This window comes from Pan paniscus, chromosome 7 (assembly GCF_029289425.2).
Source record: "Pan paniscus chromosome 7, NHGRI_mPanPan1-v2.0_pri, whole genome shotgun sequence".
Lineage (NCBI taxonomy): Eukaryota > Metazoa > Chordata > Mammalia > Primates > Hominidae > Pan > Pan paniscus.
The window spans coordinates 148657605-148676794 of NC_073256.2; the positions used below are offsets into that span (position 1 = coordinate 148657605).

Genomic DNA, 19190 nt, shown 5'->3' on the forward strand with positions numbered 1-19190 from the left:
CAGAAAAATATGAATATAAGCCCTTTATATTTATAAATATAGAGAGATAAAGCAACTATGATGAAATGTTAACAACTTTTGACAATTCTCGGAAGGTATACGGGTGTTCTTTGTGTAAGTCCAAGGGTTGGCAAACTTTTTCTGTAGAAGCCACTTTACATATATAGAGTAATTTACACTAAAAATTATAGTAAATAACAAACTTCTTATGCTTTGTGTATCAGAAGGTCTCTGCCATAGCTAGTCAGCACTGCCCTTACAGTACTAAAGCAGACATTGACAGTGCATTTAAGAATGCACATGGCTGGATTTGGCTCTCAGGCCTAGTTTACCAATCTCTGTACAATAAATCCCCTTTATCCATGGGAAATACATTCTAAGACCCCCCTCCATAGATGCCTGAAACTATGGATAGTATCAAAACCTCTATATAGTATGTTTTTTCCTAAGCATACGTACCTATGATAAAGTTTAATTATAAATTAGGCACAGTAAGAGATTAACAACAATAGCTAATAATGAAAGAGAATGATTGGAACAGTATACTGTAGTAAAACACGTGAATGTGGTCTCTCAAAATTTCTAATTGTACTGTATTCACCCTTCTTGTGATGATGTGAGATGATAAAATGCCTAATGATGAGATGAAGTGCGATAAATGACATAGGCATTGGAGTGAGGCATTAGGCTACCACTGACCTTCTGAAGATATGTCAGAAGGAGGATCATTTGCTTCAGGTGATCCTGGATCACTGACCCATGATGATGTTGATGGTGGTATTTCAGGAGCAGACCATGTAGATGACTAATGGGTGGGTAGTGTATGTAGAGTAGATACACTGGACAAAGAAATGATTCATGACCCAGGCAGGGTGGATTTCATCACAAAATAGCTTGCAGTTTAATACTTAGAAATTGTTTATTTTCAGACTGAGGTTGACTGAGGGTAACTGAAATCTTGGAAAGTGAAACTGGGGATAAGGGTGACTAATGCACTACTCCTTTAACTCTGTATGTGATTGTAAATTCTCATCATATAAAGTGTGGAGAGAAAAGGGAGACTTGGTGTTGATCATCATAATGCATATCAATGAGGAAGTATTCAATATGCACAATGGAGTGGTGACGGACAAGGGTTGGCGAGAGGGCACCTCATAGTCTCTGCTAAGGGCATGGGGCTTTGTGGGTGAGTAACACTGAGCCAGAAAAAGCATTCTCTACTCTCCTTACAATTGCTTGTTTTAAGAGCTTGAGCTCCAAATCACTGTGCTATTTCACATTTGGTCTTTTTTTATTTTCCTCAGGTTTTTAAAATGTATTATTGTTGTTTCCTGTTTGCCTCCAAATGCTACTTGTGTATATTTAATACAACTCAAAAATCTCTAGATTTACTCAAATCTATCTTTATTGATCTTGCCAGTTAGTGACTGTATAAAACAGAAAGGCCTTGAACCAATTGCAGACAATTATTTTATTTCTAATGCCCTTATCTTGATGTTCAGTTCTTTAGCAAGACTTATCTACTTTGACAGCTGGGCACTCTGGGACTTCATTCTGCCAAACCTCAAGTAGATGTGAGGCTATTAAGGGAGTTTGCTGGTTTGGAAAATTGAGCACTGAAAGTTCTCAGGTAAATAGGGAGGAAGTGCTAAAATGCTGCTTCTTCAGCTTCAGTCTGCTTTTGGCAAGCATTTTATCCAAGTTAACATTAGAAAGAGAGGTTGGGGTTCTTCTGATTAGTCAAGCTTTGTTTTCAAGGATCTGCATGTAACTCTACTTGGACAACACCTCAACCTGTGCTCTTTCTAGAGTACTGACAGTCTTATCAGACAAACAGTCTGTTCAGAGTCAATCAACCTTATCTGGCAATTAGGCTGAAGATAAGCTATTCCTCTTTTTTGCATTTGCAGATAAAATCATGCTTCCCATTCAAGAGGTTCAATCTGGGTATAGACGGCATTTCTGAAAACATGGCATTGACTGACATTATTGACAGTGGACTGGGAATGGAAAGATCAGAGTTCTTTGCATGGCTGAGCATCTTACTTTTCCTTGATCTTGGGAAGGCAGGCGCCTTCTCTGATACCTTTGTGTGTTATTTTTGTTGCTGTTCATTCTCCTGCTCCACTTTAAGCTGAGTACAGGTAGGCAAGGAATCTCTCGAACACCATTGTATCTCTAGTGCTCTGCAGTTTCAAGTGCATGTGCTCAATAACTATATGTTGAATCAAATACAATTGAATTAAATAGAGAAATAGAGTCTGTGGAATCAGGTTTTATACCTAGACTATGCAACTAGTGTTTGAAGTTAAGTGTGCCAGACGTTAGCCTGTGTTCATTCCACTAAACTGTTTTGTCTTGTAAGATTATTATTTAGCACAGCCAAATAAGTGAACTTGAGGCACTTTACAGACAGAAAAGCTCTGGTTCACCTCCCCTCCCCCCACCAAGAAGCCCATTTTAAATCTAGCTGATACCAACAATTCTACCATGGTATGATGATTTTATCCTATGAGTGTAAGGTTCTGATTAACATGAAAAATGCTAACAACCTTGGAAGATCTCACATGCACATTATCAGATATCTATCATTTTATTTAAATAAAACATCTTATTCCAGCAACACATGTTCTTTTTAGAGTTTAAATACCAATCACTATGGAGAAACAGATGGAGGAATGAAAACCAGGAATAAGGGGGAATTAAGAAATGTAAAACAATCTGACACAGTTCTCACAGTGACAGCACTTTCATTTTCTCTCTCAGCACCCTGCTTCTGGTGTCACTGGTATCCAAGTCATTAGCTGGTAAAGCTTAGCACCTCATCGAGGGGTCTGCATTATTTCACTCTTCAAGACAGAAAAGTTGTCAAGACCGAAGGAAAATAAACCTCCGTTAGGAAAAAGAGGATTGCTATTTTGGGATTTGGGGTTCTACCCAGCAACACCCAAGATACCACCTTTTTTACCATGGCAATGAGATCATTACAAGTACACATACAAATGCTTATGTGAAATTAAATTATTTAGAATAAAAAGAAATATGATTTCAGAAGAAAGCATTTATGTGAAGACATATGTCTTATTTGGCTCATTTGATTCTTTGAAATTGTTTCTTTTAAGGCAAGGAGAATGAAAAAATCTCTATAATTCTACAAACATAAAATTATGTGACTCAGTGATTCAGTTTCATACCGAGTATATTGCTAGCCAAAATATAAAAGCCTTTTTATTATTATTTTACTCTTTTAAAAGGAGTTGTTCCCAAATGACATGAATTCACATTGTGGCATAGAGAGTTAGCAGAACTCTAGAGGTGTTCAATCATTAACTAGATCATTATTTGGCAAATACATTATAGAGGCCAGTCCTGCAAAACATACGGTGGTTTTCAAAGTGTAGTCTGTGGTTCATACACATGAAAATCACCTAGGCTGCTCGTTAAAAAGTAGTGACTCAAATCTCTAGTGATGAATTTTAGTAATTTGCATTTTAAACAATTTAACAGGGGAATTCCTTTGTAGTCTGAACCTAAGAAGTACTAACAAAGAGAACTGGATCTAATATCATAAAGTCCAATTTCAGACCCTATTTTCTTTTCCTTCATGTTAGTTTTTAAAAGCATTCTGTCTGCTCAAAAGAAAATGGATGAGATAGTAGATCATCTAGAGTTCCTGAGTTAGGAGCACCAGAAACAAATTATGCTAAAAAAAATGATAACAGAATAAAGGGAAAATAGTACAAAATCTAGCCTTTGGAAACACATGACCTGCAGTCACTCTTATGAACTTGGGCAGTATGGGTTATCTTTTGAGGACATTGCTGCTGGGATAATTCATTTCTAGTTAACTTCAGTTTCCTAGATTAAAATTCAAAAGTTTTAGAGAAAAAGGTATTCATGTTGGAAAGAAAAAAGTAAAACTATCTCTATTCACAGATAAGATGATATATATGTGTATGTGTGTGTACATGTAGATACATGTGTTATATATACACACACACACATATATATATATATGTATATATAAAATCCACAAGAATGCTACTAGAGCTAATAAAGAAGTAAGCAAAGCTGCAGGGCACAGGACCCACATACAAAATAATTTTGTTTCTGTATACCACCAATGAACAATCCAAAAAGAAAATTTAAAAAGTAATTTTTAATTTTACAATAGAATCTTTAAAATTTTAAAGATTATTTAAATTTAGATTTATTTAGGAATACATTTAAACAGAGAAGTGAAAAATCTTGTACACTGAAAACTGTAAAACATTGTTGGAAGAAATTAAGGAAGATCTTAAGAAATGGAAAGACATCCCACATTCATGGATAGGAAGACTTAACATTGTTAAGATGTGAATATTATTCAAAGCAATCTGTAGATCTGACACAATTTCTATCAGAATTCCTGCAGCTTTTTCCACCAGGATTCATAGCGCATTATTCACAATAGCCCAAAGGTAGAAACTACCCAAGTGTTCATCAACAAATAAATAGATAAACAAAATGTGCTATATACACACTATGGAATATTATTCAGCCATAAGAAGAAATAACATTTTTATATAGGTTACAACATGCATGAACCCTGAAGACATTATGCTAAGTGAAATAAGCTAGATGCAAAAGGATGAATGTTGTATGATTCCACTTATATAAGGTGGAATAGACAAATTTCATAGAGACAAAGTAGAATAGAGGTTACCAGGATCTGGAGACAGTCAGGAATGCAGAGTTACTGTTTAATGAAGAAAGGGTTTATGTTAGGGATGATTAACATGTTTTGATTATAGATAGTGGCAATGGTTACCCAACACTGTAAATGTATTTAATACCACTAAATCAAACACTTATAGTTAACATGATAAATATGTTATACATATTTTACCACAGTAAAAAAAGAAAGGGAAAATGCCTTAAGATAAAGAGTGCTAGCATTAGCTTAGACTTGGATCCTATCTATGACCACTCCTTGCCTGGGAATAGCGTTTGTAGGGTGGGAGTTAGGATTTGGGGATGGGAGTAAATTTGATGGGTGGCCCCATCCAGGCTGCCAAAATGGTGAAAAAATGTTTCCCCAAAGAAAAATCAAGAGGAAAGTGAGGAAACAAAAGCAAATGTTTACTGCAGAGATATTTGAATGGAGATTACTTCTTAGTATCCACACACTACTAATCTCTTAAATTCTCAACTGCATTAACAGAAGAATGATTCAGCTGACCCCAGCAAACATAATTTGTATTTGCTGATTTAAAATATCACTTGCCCTTGACAATTTGACACGTGCCTCGTTCAGTCACCTAGAGTGAGGGACTTCTTACAGAAGGAATAAAAACCTGCTGTCCCCAAAATGAGTGATTTCTGAAAATTTTTATTTGAATTTGTTTAACGGAAACAGACACTATCCAGTACACTTTAGGCCTCACAACCCCTCTAAGATCTTATACTTGACCCAACTCACTCACTGGTGTGATCTACTTGTTCTACGTAGATTTTTAAGTTGCAGCCCTGGGCTTATGGTGAATTGGTGAGCACGTGTGAGAAAGATCATGTTGTCTTAAGCAACTTTGATTCCAAGAGAAGAAGAGTAATATGAGTACTCCAGTCCAGTCACCTGATGAGAGATTCCTGAAGGGAGAACTTGCATCTTCAAAGCATTGGAGGTAGAAGGAAGACAGGCAGAAGGACATCCCAGAATCAACCCAGGTACTGTCCTCTGCCTGTAACACTTTCCGCATCTTCTCTCAGCTCTTTTCTCACTTATTTTCTTCATAGCACTTATTACTCCTTTCAATGGTATGTATTTATTTCATTACCGTTTTTTTTCCTCACGTAGGATGTGCCTAGAATAAGAGGAGTTTTTTTTCCACTGCTCTACTTGAAGTATCTAATACAGTTTAGGCATACTTAGCACAAAATAGGTGGACTATAAATATTTGGTGAAAGAATAAATTCAAATCCGTATTCTTAAAAGTCAACTTTCTTAAACTACCTCCAACACCTCCCTCCTCCACAAAATGAAAAATATGTTAGAGTCAGAGGGTTTCATATGGCACTATCTACTGCCTTCTATTATAGCAGATGAACAGATACAACAATAAATGTTATGTTTGTTCACTTAGATGTCTTTCCACTGAATTCTCAACTCTTCAAAAACAGGGAGTGTGCAAACTCCGTGAATATTTATGGAAGGGATGAAATAAAGCATGATTTGGGAAGTGAACTCTAAGGGTAAACAATGAAAAATAAACTTCAGGTAGAATGTAATGCTTTTCTTCTCTTACTATCCATCAAATTCAAGAAAATACATTGGTCCTGATTTGTTGCCCTAGTTGTTTAAGCTTTTTGCTTCCAGCAGAGGATATCTAGATTAAAAGATAAAGGTTGAGATAAAGATGGATTGTAGAATGCCAAAAATAATTGTTATTGTCTTTTGAACAGTTCCAGTATAGTAGGATCTAAATTAATCCTGGATTACTAATATTTATTGTCAATCATATGAGAGAGAACACAAAGGCCATATTAAAATTTTTGATCTTTAAAATCTTGCCTCCAAAGTTCAAGTAAGTTCAAGAATATATGGATAAAAGAAACACAAGCACATTTTTTAAAATGTTATTAAGAAAGCTGACTTTTCCCAAAGTTTCAAGAGGAATAAATTTAGCATTTAGAAAATATAGAAAATAAATGTGTATGTATTCATCAACATATATATGTGTATAGAGTTTAATATTTTCCACATTATTTAATATTTATACATTTTAACATATTTATTCTAATATATTTAGCATTAAACTCCTGTTTTCTTATTTTATTAAATATTCTTTAAAATTACAATTACTGTTTATTATTTCAATATTTGCATTATTCATTTATTCAGTCCCTTATTGTAGGGCTTTTATATCCTAATAGACTGCAAGAATTGTCCAATAATCTCTACTCTTATCCGTATTCCCACCATTTTTCAATGCGACTTTGAAGCTTCTCTTATCAAAAGATGGAAACTATTTCCCCACTGGTCTTTGATTAACAGAATGTGGTGGAAGTGACTGCATCAACCCTGAGCCGACACACCCAGAAGCCTTGCAGACTTCTACTTCCTGCCTTGGAATCCTGACAAGCCACTACTTAAGCAAATGTGAGCTACCCTTTTAGTGGTGGTTACATGGGATTAGATGAGATACATGGGGCCTAGATTCCTGATTGCCCCACTTGACAGCTGAGAAACACCTGGGAGCAGGGTTGCCCAGCTAACATCTGCTGACTGCAGATGAATGAACAAGCCCAGCCAGATAGAGAAGAAACAGTCAGCTGGGCCATAAACAATGTTTTGTAATAATCGTTTATTTATATGGTTTACATTTTGTTTAACTCTCATTTTTTAATGGGAATAGGACTTTTTTATTGTGGTAAAATGTACATAATGAAAATTTACCATTTTAACTATTTTAGCTGTACAATTCAGTGGCATTCAATGTTGTGCAATGCTCACAACTATTTCCAATTTTTTTCATTATTCCAAACAGAAACTCTATGCCATTAAGCAATAACTTTTGATTCTTCCCATCCCTAGCTCTTGGTAATCTCGATTCTACTTTCTGCCTATATGAATTTGCCTATGTTAGACACCCCACATAAGTAGAATCATATAATATTTGTTTGTTTGTATTTGACTTACTTTACTTGGCATATTTTCAAGGTTCATCATGTTGTATTATGTATTAGACTTTTATTTCTACTTATGGCTGAATATCATCCTATGGTAGATAGATAGATATAAAATATGGTAAATATATGTATATATATTATTTATCTCTTCATTTGTTAATGGACACTTGAGTTGTTTCTACCTTTTGACTGCTGTGAATAACACTGCTATGAACACTGGTATAGAACTACCTGAGTGAGTGTCTGCTCAATTACTCTGGGTATATACCTAGACGTTGAATTGCTGGGTCAAATAGTTATTCTACGTTGAACATTTTGAAGATTGCCATAATTTTCCAGAGTGACTACATCATTTTATATTCTCACCAGCAGTTCACAAAGATAACATTTTCTCCACATCCTTGCCAACACTTGTAATTTTCTATTTGTTTGATACTAGTCATGCTAGTGAGTGTGAAGTGGTGATATCTCACTGTGGCTTTGATTTGCATTTTCCCAATGACTAATGATGTCGAACATTTTCTTTTTCATGTGGTTATTGATCATTTGTATATCTTCTTTGGAAAAACTGTCTATTCAAGTCTTTTGCTCACTTTTTAATTGAGTCATTTCTTTTGTTATTGAGTCATAGGAGTTCCTTACATATTCTGGATATGAATTTCTTTTCAGATATATGTTTTAAAAATATTTTCTGTCATTTTATTGGTTTTCTTGATAGTGTTCTATCATTACCAAGTGTCAATGCTAATTAAAAAAAATTTGATGAAGTCTAAATTATTCATTTTTAAATTACTTGTAGTTTTATTACCATACTTAGAGACCATTACCAAATCTAAGGTCATGACAATTTTTTCTTATGCTTTCTTTTAAAAATATTGTAGTTTTTATCTGACAAAGGGCTAATATCTGACAAAGAGCTAATATCTGACAAAGGGCTAATATCCAGAATCTACAATGAACTCAAAAAAATGTACAAGAAAAAAACAAACAACCCCATCAAAAAGTGGGTGAAGGACATGAACAGACACTTCTCAAAACATTTATACAGCCAAAAAACACATGAAAAAATGCTCATCATCACTGGCCATCAGAGAAATGCAAATCAAAACCACAATGAGATACCATCTCACACCAGTAAGAATGGCAATCATTAAAAAGTCAGGAAACAACAGGTGCTGGAGAGGCTGTGGAGAAATAGGAACACTTTTACACTGTTGGTGGGACTGTAAACTAGTTCAACCAATGTGGAAGTCAGTGTGGCGATTCCTCGGGGATCTAGAACTAGAAATACCATTTGACCCAGCAATCCCATTACTGGGTATATACCCAAAGGGTTACAAATCATGCTGCTATAAGGACACATGCACACATATGTTTATTGCAGCACTATTCACAATAGCAAAGACTTGGAACCAACCCAAATGTCCAACAATGATAGACTGGATTAAGACAATGTGGCACATATACACCATGGAATACTATGCAGCCATAAAAAATGATGAGTTCATGTCCTTTGTAGGGACATGGATGAAACTGGAAATCATTATTCTCCGTAAACTATCGCAAGGACAAAAAACCAAACACTGCATGTTCTCACTTATCGGTGGGAATTGAACAATGAGAACACATGGACACAGGAAGGGGAACATCACACTCTGGGGACTGTTGTGGGGTGGGGGGAAGGGGGAGGGATAGCATTAGGAGATACACCTAATGCTAAATGACGAGTTAATGGGTGCAGCACACCAGCATGGCACATGTATACATATGTAACTAACCTGCACATTGTGCACATGTACCCTAAAACTTAAAGTATAATAAAAAAAAATTGTAGTTTTTAACTTTAAATTCAGTTATGTAACTCTTCCAAACAATTTTTGCAAAGCGTGCATTCCCTGGTGTGTTTGGCCATTGAAGTTTCTGTTCTATTGTATTTGTGATCAGCCTGACAAGCAATTCTTTAAATGCCTGACTGACTCCAAAATGAGAAAGAACATTAAAAAGATGCTGTCTCCTTAAATCTGATAGATGCTTTCTCAGGAATTCTGCTTCTGCTGAGGGGACCAAAATCAAGGCAAGATTTTGGGCAGGTTCCTCAGGGCACTGCCAGACCAACCTAAACACACAACTCCAAATGTTTAGAGGAGAAGGTCTCCACTGCCTGTTCTGGCACCAGACAGCAACTCCAAAATGTGGGATGCTAACCCCACAGCCTTGAAGGGGCTAAGAAATAGGAGATGATATTGGGTTCGAGCATGGGCACGCTGGTCACTTACATGAGATCAGAAGCCTTTCCCTTCATTGGGCACTGCTCTGGTTGCTGTAAGTGTTAGATCAGGTTCCAGAACTCCAATGAAATTGATCCAAATCACTTTTTTCAGCTCAGTGATTTATTTGGGGGAGGAATCAATTTCTGCATTGCATTGTAAAATTTTCTACTCTGCCATTGTGTGACATTATTCCTCTCACATTTTTTAATTAAACATTTTGAGATAACTGTTGATTCACATGAAGTTGAAAAAATGATACAGAGAAATCCCATGTATTTATTTATCCAGTTTCAACTTCTGGTAGCATGTTGTAAAATTGTAGTGCAAAATTACAAGTGGAATATCAGCATTGGTACAGTCAAGATGCAGAACATTTCCATAATACAAGAATTACTCATGTGGTCTTCAAATAGCCACATCCACTTCCCTTTAGCTCTCAACCCTTCTAAACCCCTGGTAATTACTATTCTGTTCTCCATTTCTATAATTTTGTCATTTCATCATTTGACCATTATTCCATAATTTTCTCAACCTTAAAATAAGAATAGTATTACTTACTTCCCAGTGTAACTTCACATAATATACTTCAAATTTATTTGAGTACTTATCTTGCACATATTAAGCACTCCAATAAATGTTAGCTGTAATTATTGATGCTATTATTACTATGGTCAGAATCATAGCCTTAGGGTATCAATATCAGGGATAAAATATTGCCATTGGAAAAAAGTTAAAGAATATGGATTTGGCTTTAACTTTTTCTTAACTAACTAGAAAGTATTCTCCATTGTGTCATAATATTTCTAAATCTCACTTTCTCCACATTTTGAATGGAAATAAGAAAGTTATTTTACATTCAATGTTTTTGTGGTGATTAAATGTACCATGTTTATATAGGCTGATCCAGTCAGCTTTCTTTCCCCTTTTATTATTCACTGACAATGTATGAGAGTTAAAGCTTAAATCTATTGTCAACCTGCAATGTACCCATTAGCAGAGGTACACAAGCAAGAACATACTATACAATTCTTTAATGAAATTCTTATCCTTCTGCCTCAATGGCAGAGGAGGACAATATTTTGAAAATGCTTATTCTACCTCTTCTATGCTTTTTCTGGGAAAGCAAGTTGGTGTACTATGTTTGGAAGGTTATATGTTAGGTCTATTGAATTAGGCCATTCTTGCTTGCTACAAAGAAATACCTGAGACTGAGTAATTTATAAAGAAAAGAGGTTTACTTGATTCATGTTTCTTCAGGCTGTACAGAAAACATGGTGCTGGTATGTGCTTGGCTTCTGGAAGCTTTTACTGAGGGTGGAAGGCAAAGTAGGGAGACAACACATTACACGGCAAAAGCAGGAGCAAAAGACAGTGACTTAGCAGGGAGGTACAACACACATTTGTTTAAATGACCAGGTCTCATGTGAACTCTCATGATCCAAATCCTCATGATCCAAATACCTCTCACTAGGTCCACCTCCAACATTAAGGATTGCATTTCCACATGAAATTTGGGTGGAGATAAATATACAAATGATATAATTTCATCTCTGGCCCCTCCCAGATCTCATGTTCTTCTCGTATTGAAAAATACAATCATGCCTTCCCAATAGCCCTTTAAAGTCTTAACTTGTTTTAATGTTAACTCAAAAGTCCAACGTCTCATCTGAGATAAGGCAAGTCCCTTCCATCTATGAGCCTGTAAAACCAAAAACAAGTTATTTACTTCTAAGATAAAATGGTGGTATAGGCAGTATAGGGTAAACACTGCCATTCAAAAGGGAGAAATCAGTCAAAATAAGGGGCTGCGGGCCCCACATGAGTTCAAAACCTACCAGGGCAGTCATTAAACTTAAAGAAAGAGCCAAAATAATTTTCTTTGACTGCATGTCCCACATCCAGGGCACACTGGCACAAGGGGCAGCTCCATCCCTGTGGCTTTGCAAGGTTTAGCCCCTGTGGCTGCTCTCACAGGTTATTGAGTGCATGAGGCTTTTCCAGGTGCAAGGTGCAAGCTGCTAGTGGATCTATCATTCTGCGATTCTTTCCTATGCTCCAATAGGTAGTGCCTAGTGGGGACTCTGTGTGGGGGCTCCAAACCCACATTTTCCCTCTGCATTTCCTATTAGAGGTTCTCTGTGGGGCTTCAGCATGCTTCTGCCTGGGCACCCAGTGTTTCTCATACATCCTCTGAAATCTATGTCGAGGTCTAGCCTCCTTAATTCATGCACTCTGCACACCCAGGCTTAATACCACATGGAAGCTGCCAAGGCTTATGGTTTGAATTTTCCAAAGTGACAGCTCTCAGTGTACCCGGGCCCTTTGAGCTGCAACTGAAGCTGGAGTGCCTGGGATCTCGGAATTAGTGTCCCAAGGCTGTGCAGGGCTGCAGGGGCCCTAAGCCATGCCCAGGAAACCATTCTTCCCTTCAAAATCTCTGGGCCTGTGATGGGAGGGGCTGCTGTGGACGGTTCTAAAATGCCTTTGAAGTAATTTCCATTATTGTCTTGGATATTAGCACTTAGCTTTCTTTTAGTTATGCAAATTTCTCTAGCAAGTGATTGTTCCACAGCATGTTTGAATTCCTTTCCCAAAAAGCTTTCTTTTTTTCTGCCACATGGCCAGGCTGCAAACTTTCCAAACTTTTATGCTCTGCTTGCCTTCTAGATGCAACTTCCAACTTTAAGTCATTCTTCTGCTCCCACATATGAGCGTAGCTCATTAGAAGCAGCCAAGCAACATCTTGAACTCTTTCCTGCTTAGACATTTCCTCTGCCAGATACTCTAAATAATCACTGTTTAGTTCAAACTTCCACAGATCCTCAGGGCATGAACAGAATACAGCCAAATTCTTTGCTAAGACATAACAGGCATGACCTTTGCTCCAGTTCCCAATACATTTTTCATTTCTATCTGAGACCTCACTGTTGATATAACTATCAGCATTTTGGTCACAACCATTTAACTATTCTCTCAGAAGTTTCAAACGTTCCCTGATCTTTCTGTCTTCTTCTCAACCCTCCAAACTCTTCCAACCTCTGCCTTTTTCCCGGTTCCAAAATTACTTGCACATTTTCAGATATATTTATAGAAATGCCCATCTCTTGGTAGCAATTTTCTTCATTAGGTTGTTCTTGTACTGCTGTAAAGAAATAACTGTGACTGGGTAATTTATAAAGAAGGGTTTAATTGGCTCATGGTTATACAGGTTTTACAGGAAGCATGGTGGTGATATCTGCTCAGCTTTTGGGGTGACCTCAGAAGCTTACAATCATGGCACAAGGTGAAAGGGGAGCAGACACATCACATAGAAAAAGCAAAAGCAAGAGGGAGAGTTGGGGGGGAGGTGCCACACACATATAAACAATAAAATCTCAGGAGAACTCACAGCAAGAGCTGGCATATTATGGCCCAAGGCATTTGTGAAGGATCTGCCCCTATGAACCAAACACCTCCCACTAGGCTCCAGTTCCAGAATTAATATTCAACATGAGATTTGAGTGGGGATGAATATACAAACTGTATCACCTATCAAAATGAAAAAATCTACAAACTTGTATTTCTATGAATTCTATTTTCAGGTATTCATTATATAGACAGTTTTACAAGTGTAAAAGAGTATTATATTTCATTTTATTGCTTATTTGTAAGAGCTCTGTACATATTGTAGATACAAATCCCTTATCAGGTATATAATATGTAAATGTTTTCTCCCAATTGGTGAGATAATAAACATCCCTTTAATAAAAGTTTATTTCTATAAATTTATGGGGTACATGTGCAATTTTGTTATATGAATGTATTGCATAGTGTTGAAGTCTTGGCTTTTAGTGTACCCATCACCCAAATAATGTACATTGTACTCATAAGTAATTTGTTATCTCCCTTCCTCCTTTCAAGCCCTAGCCTTCTGAGTTTCCAGTGTCAATCATTCCACACTCTTTTGTCCACGTGTACACATCATTTAGCTCCTCCTTACAAGTGAGAACATGCAGAATTTGACTTTCTATTTCTTAGTTGTTTGGCTTAAGACAATGGCTTCCAGTTCCATCCATTTTGCTGCAAAATACATTATTTCATTATTTTATATGGCTGAATAGTATTCCATTTTGTATATATACACCATATTTTCTTTATCCAGCCATCCATTAGTGGACACTTAAGTTGATTCCGTATCTTTGCTATTGTGAACAGTACAGCAATAAACACACAAGAACAGGTATCTATTTTATATAATTATTTATTTTCCTTTGAGTAGTTACCAAGTAGTGGGATTGCTACATTTTTATTTTTAGTTCTTTGAGAACTCTCCATACTGTTTTCCTGAAAAGTTGTACTAATTTACATTACCACCAACCCTTTTCTTTGCAACCTCACTAAAGTTATTTTTTGACTTCTTAGTAACAGCTATTTTCACTGGTGTAAAGTGATATCTCATTGTGGTTTCACTTTGCCTTTACATTATGATTAATGATGTTGAGAATTTTTTCATTTGCTTGTTGGTCATTTGTTTTCTTTTGAAAAATATATATTCATGGCCTTTGCCCACTTTTAAATGGTGCTTTTTGTTGCTGTTGTTGCTGGAGTTGTTTGAGTTCCTTGTAAATTCTAGATATTAGTCCCACACTGGATGCACAGTTTGCAAATATTTGCAAACATTTTCTCCCATTCTGCTGGTTATCTGTTCATCTGTTGATTATTTCTTTTGCTCTACAGAAGCTTTTTAGTTTAATGAAGTCAAGTTCCATTTGTCTATTTTTGTTTGTGTTGTTTGTGCTTTTGAGGTTTTAGTCATGAATTCTTTCCTTAGACCAATATTCAGAAGAGTTTTCCCTTGGTGTTCTTCTAGTACTTTTCTAGTCTCAGGTCTCAAATTTAAGTGTTTAATACATCTTGGGTTGGTTTTTGTGTATTGTAAAAGATGAGTCCCTTTTTATTATTCTGCATATGGCAATCCAATTTTCCCACCATTTATTGGAAAGAATGTCCTTTCCCTAGTGTATATTTTTGTTGGCTTTGACAAAACGGTTTCCTGTAGATATGTGGCTTTATTTCTGGGTTCTCTATTCTGTTCCACTGATCCATGTGTCTATTTTTACACAAGTACCATGCTGTTTTGGTTACTATTGCCTTCTACTATAATTTGAAGTCAGGTAATGTGATGCCTCCAGCTTTGTTCTTTTTGCTTATGATTTCTTTGGCTCTTCAGGCTCTTTTTTGGTTTTATATAAATTTTAGAATTCTTCTAATTCCATAAAAACTGATATTTGGATTTTATATAAATGACATTGAATCTGTAGATGTTTGGGAGAGTATAATCATTTTAGTGTTTTTTTTAACTTTTATTTTAGGTTTGGGGGTACGTGTGAAGGTTTGTTACATAGGTAAACATGTATCTCTGGGGTTTGTTGTACATATTATTTTTTCACCCAGGTATTAAGTCCAGTATCCATTAATTATATTTTCTGTACCTCTTCTACCTCCCACCCTCCCCTCTCAAGTAGACGCCAGTGTCTGTTGTTTACTTCTTTGTGTTGATAAGTTCTTATAATTTCACTCTCACTCATAAGTGAGAACATGCGGTATCTGGTTTTCTGTTCTTGCATTAGTTTGCTAAGGATAATAACTGGTAGCTCCATCCATGTTCCCACAAAAGACATGATCTCATTCTTTTTTATGGCTGAATAGTATTCCATGAAGTGTATGTACCACATTTTCTTTATCCAACGTGTCATTGATGGACATTTAGGTTGATTCCATGTCTTTGATAATGTGAATACTGCTGCAATGAACATTTTCACACATGTGTCTTTATGGTAGAATGATTTATATTCCTCTGGGTATATACCCAGGACTGGGGTTGCTGGGTCAAATGGCAGTTCCTCTTTTAGCTCTTTGAGGAATCAACATACTGATTCCCACAATTGTTTAAAGGATCAGTATTACTAAAATGGCATACTGCCCAAAATAATTTACAGATTCAATGCTATTCCTATCAAACTACTAATGATATTCTTCACAGATGTAGAAAAAAGTATTTTACAATTTATATGGAACCAGAAAAGAGCCCAAATAGCCAAGGCAAAACTAAGAAAAATTAAAAAACGAAGCTGAAAGCATCATGCTACCTGACTTCAAACTACACTACAAGGCTACAGTAGCCAAAACAGCATGGTACTGGTACAAAAACAGGTATATAGACCAATGGAACAGAATAGAGAGCCCAGAAACAAGGTTGGACATCTACGACCATCTGATCTTTAACAAAGCTGACAAGAACAAGCAATAAGGGACTTAAGTGTAAAACCCAAATATAAAAACCTTGGAAGACAACCTAGGCAATACCATCCTGGACATAGGAATGAGCAAAGATTTCACAGCAAAGACACCAAAAGCAATAGCAACAAAAGCAAAAATTGACAAGTGGAATCTATTCAAACTTAAAAGCATCTGCACAGCAAAACAAACTATCAACCGAGTAAACAGACAACCCATAGAATGAGACAAAATATATGCAAACTATGCATCTGACAAAGATCTAATATCCAGCATCTATAAGGAAATTTAACACATTTACAAGAGTAAAACAAACAACTCCATTAAAAAGCGGACAAAGAGCATGAACAGAAATTTCTCAAAAGAGGACATACATGCAGCCAACAAGCATATTTTAAAAAGCTCAATATCAGTGATCACTAGAGAAATACAAATCAAAGCCACAATGATCATTTAACAATAGTAATTCTTCTGTTTCATAAGCATGGAATGTTTTACCATTTGTTTGTGTCATCTACAATTTCCTTCATCAATGTTTTGTATTTTTCCTTGTAGAGATCTTTAACCATCTTGGTTTGTAGATACTTTTTGTTGTTGTTGTTGTGGTTGAAAACAGAATTATGTTCTTTATTTGATTGTTAGCTTGATAGTTATTGGTGTATAAAAATTCTACTGATATTTATATGTTGGTTCTGTATCCTGAAAACTTACTGAATTTTTAAAATCAAATCTAAGATATTTTGGTGGAGTCTTTAGAGTTTTTACATGTAAGATCACATTGTCAGCAAACAGAGATCATTTGACTTTCTCTGTTTCAAATTTGGCTACCTTTTATTTCTTTCGCTTACCTGATTGCTCTGGCTAGGACTTCCAGGACTACATTGAATGGGAGTAATGAAATTGACCAAACAAGATTAGGACATCCTTGTCTTGTTTTAGTTTTTAGGGGGAATTCTTTCAACTTTTACCCATTCAGTGTGATGTTGGCTGAGGGTTTATTTTATATGGTCTTTATTATGTTGAGATATGTTCCTTCTATGCCTAGAAGGCAATACAAAAAGGAACTCTAGAAACGATATGAAAACACTGAAATTTAAAAACATGCCCTGAATGACCATTGAGTCAATGATGAAATTAATATGGAACTTAAAATAATTTTTAATTATTGCATGAAATGAAAACATAACATACCAAAATATTTAGGATACAGCAAAAGCAGTACCAAGTGAAAAGTTTATAGCATTTTTTGATGCCTACATGAAAAATACGGAAAGATTACAAATTAGCAGCCTAATATCACACCTCAAGGAACTTTAGAAAAACAAAAACAAATCAAATCCAAAGCTAGCAGTAGAAAAGAAATAACAAAGATCAGAGTAGAATTAAATGAAAATGAGACCAAGAAAATAATGCAAGGATTTGTGAAACCAATAGTTGGTTCTTTAAAAAGATAAACAAAATTGGCCAGGCATGGTGGCTCACGCCTCTAATCCCAGCACTTTGGAAGGCCGATGTGGGCGGATCACGAGGTCAGGAAATCGAGACCGTCCTGGCTAACATGGTGAAACCCTGTCTGTACTGAAAATACAAAAAATTAGCTGAGTGTGGTGGCAGGCGCCTGTAGTCCCAGCTACTCAGGAGGCTGAGGCAGGAGAATGGTGTGAACCCGGGAGGTGGAGCTTGCAGTGAGCGGAGATTGTGCCACTGCATTCCAGCCTGGGCAACAGAGAGAGACTCTATCTCAAAAAAAAAAAAAAAAAAAAAAAAAAGAAAAGATAAACAAAATTGACAACTCAGTAGCTAGACTAATCAAAAAAAGAAGAGAAGATCCAAATAAACACAATCAGAAATGAAAAAGAAAACATTATAACATATATCACAGAAATACAAAAGATTTTCAGAGACTCTTATTAACAACTATACATTTACAAACTAGAAAACCTAAAAGAAATGGATACATTCTTGGAAACATACAAATGCCAAGATTGAACCAGGAAGAAATAGAAATCCTGAAGAGACCAATAAATACTATTGAGATTGAACTAGTAATAAAAATCTTCCAACAAAGTAAAGCCCAGGACCAGATGTATTCACAGCATAAGTTCTATTAAATGTACAGTGAAGAACTTGTACCAATCCTCCTGAAACTATTTCAAAAAATTAAGGAGAGAATTACCCCTAACTCATTCTAGGAAGCCAGTATCATCCAAGACAATGATATAACAACAACAACAAAAACAACTGAAAATCAATATCCTTGATGAACATAGATGCAAAAATTCTCAACAAAATACTAGCAACGAAGTCCACCAGCATATCAAAAAAATCAAGATCAAACTCATGATGAAGTGGGTTCTATTCCAGGGATGAAAGGATGGTTCAACCTACAAAAATCAATAAATGTGATTCATCACATAAACAAAAAATTAAAGACAAAAACTATATGATCATCTCAACAGATGCAGAGAAAGCATTTGATAAAACTCAGCATCCCTTCCTTCATGATACAAACCATTTACTTTTAACATGAATCTTTATATTTAAAGTGGGTTTCTTGTAGCTCACATATAATTGAGTTGTTGTTGTTCTTTTTTTTATCCACTCTGACAATATATGTCTTTTAATTGGTGTAATGTGACCAGTCACATTTAAAGTAATTATTGATATAGCTGGATTAATATCTACCATATTTGTAGCTGTTTCCTATTTGTTGCACTTTATCTTTTCCTTTATTTTTCTTTTGCTCTCACTTTAATTGAACATTTTATATAATTCCATTTTATCTCTCCTTTCAGCATATCAGTAATGCTACTAACAAAAAACTTACTACTTTTCCTCAAGTTTCCAATATACATTTCTAACTAATCTAAATTTAACTTCAAATAGCACAACATCACCTCACATGTAATGCAAGTGCCTCATAATAATATTCTCAATCCCTCCCTCCTGTCCTTTGTGAATTGCTTCATTTCTTTA

The 19190-nt window shown here is 35.7% G+C and overlaps 1 long non-coding RNA gene across 1 annotated transcript in view; it reads right to left on the reverse strand.

Moving 5' to 3' along the window:
* The window catches only part of LOC134731007 (uncharacterized), a 242095-nt gene that overhangs the window by 38205 nt on the left and 184700 nt on the right, over positions 1-19190 (reverse strand). The window lies entirely within an intron of this gene.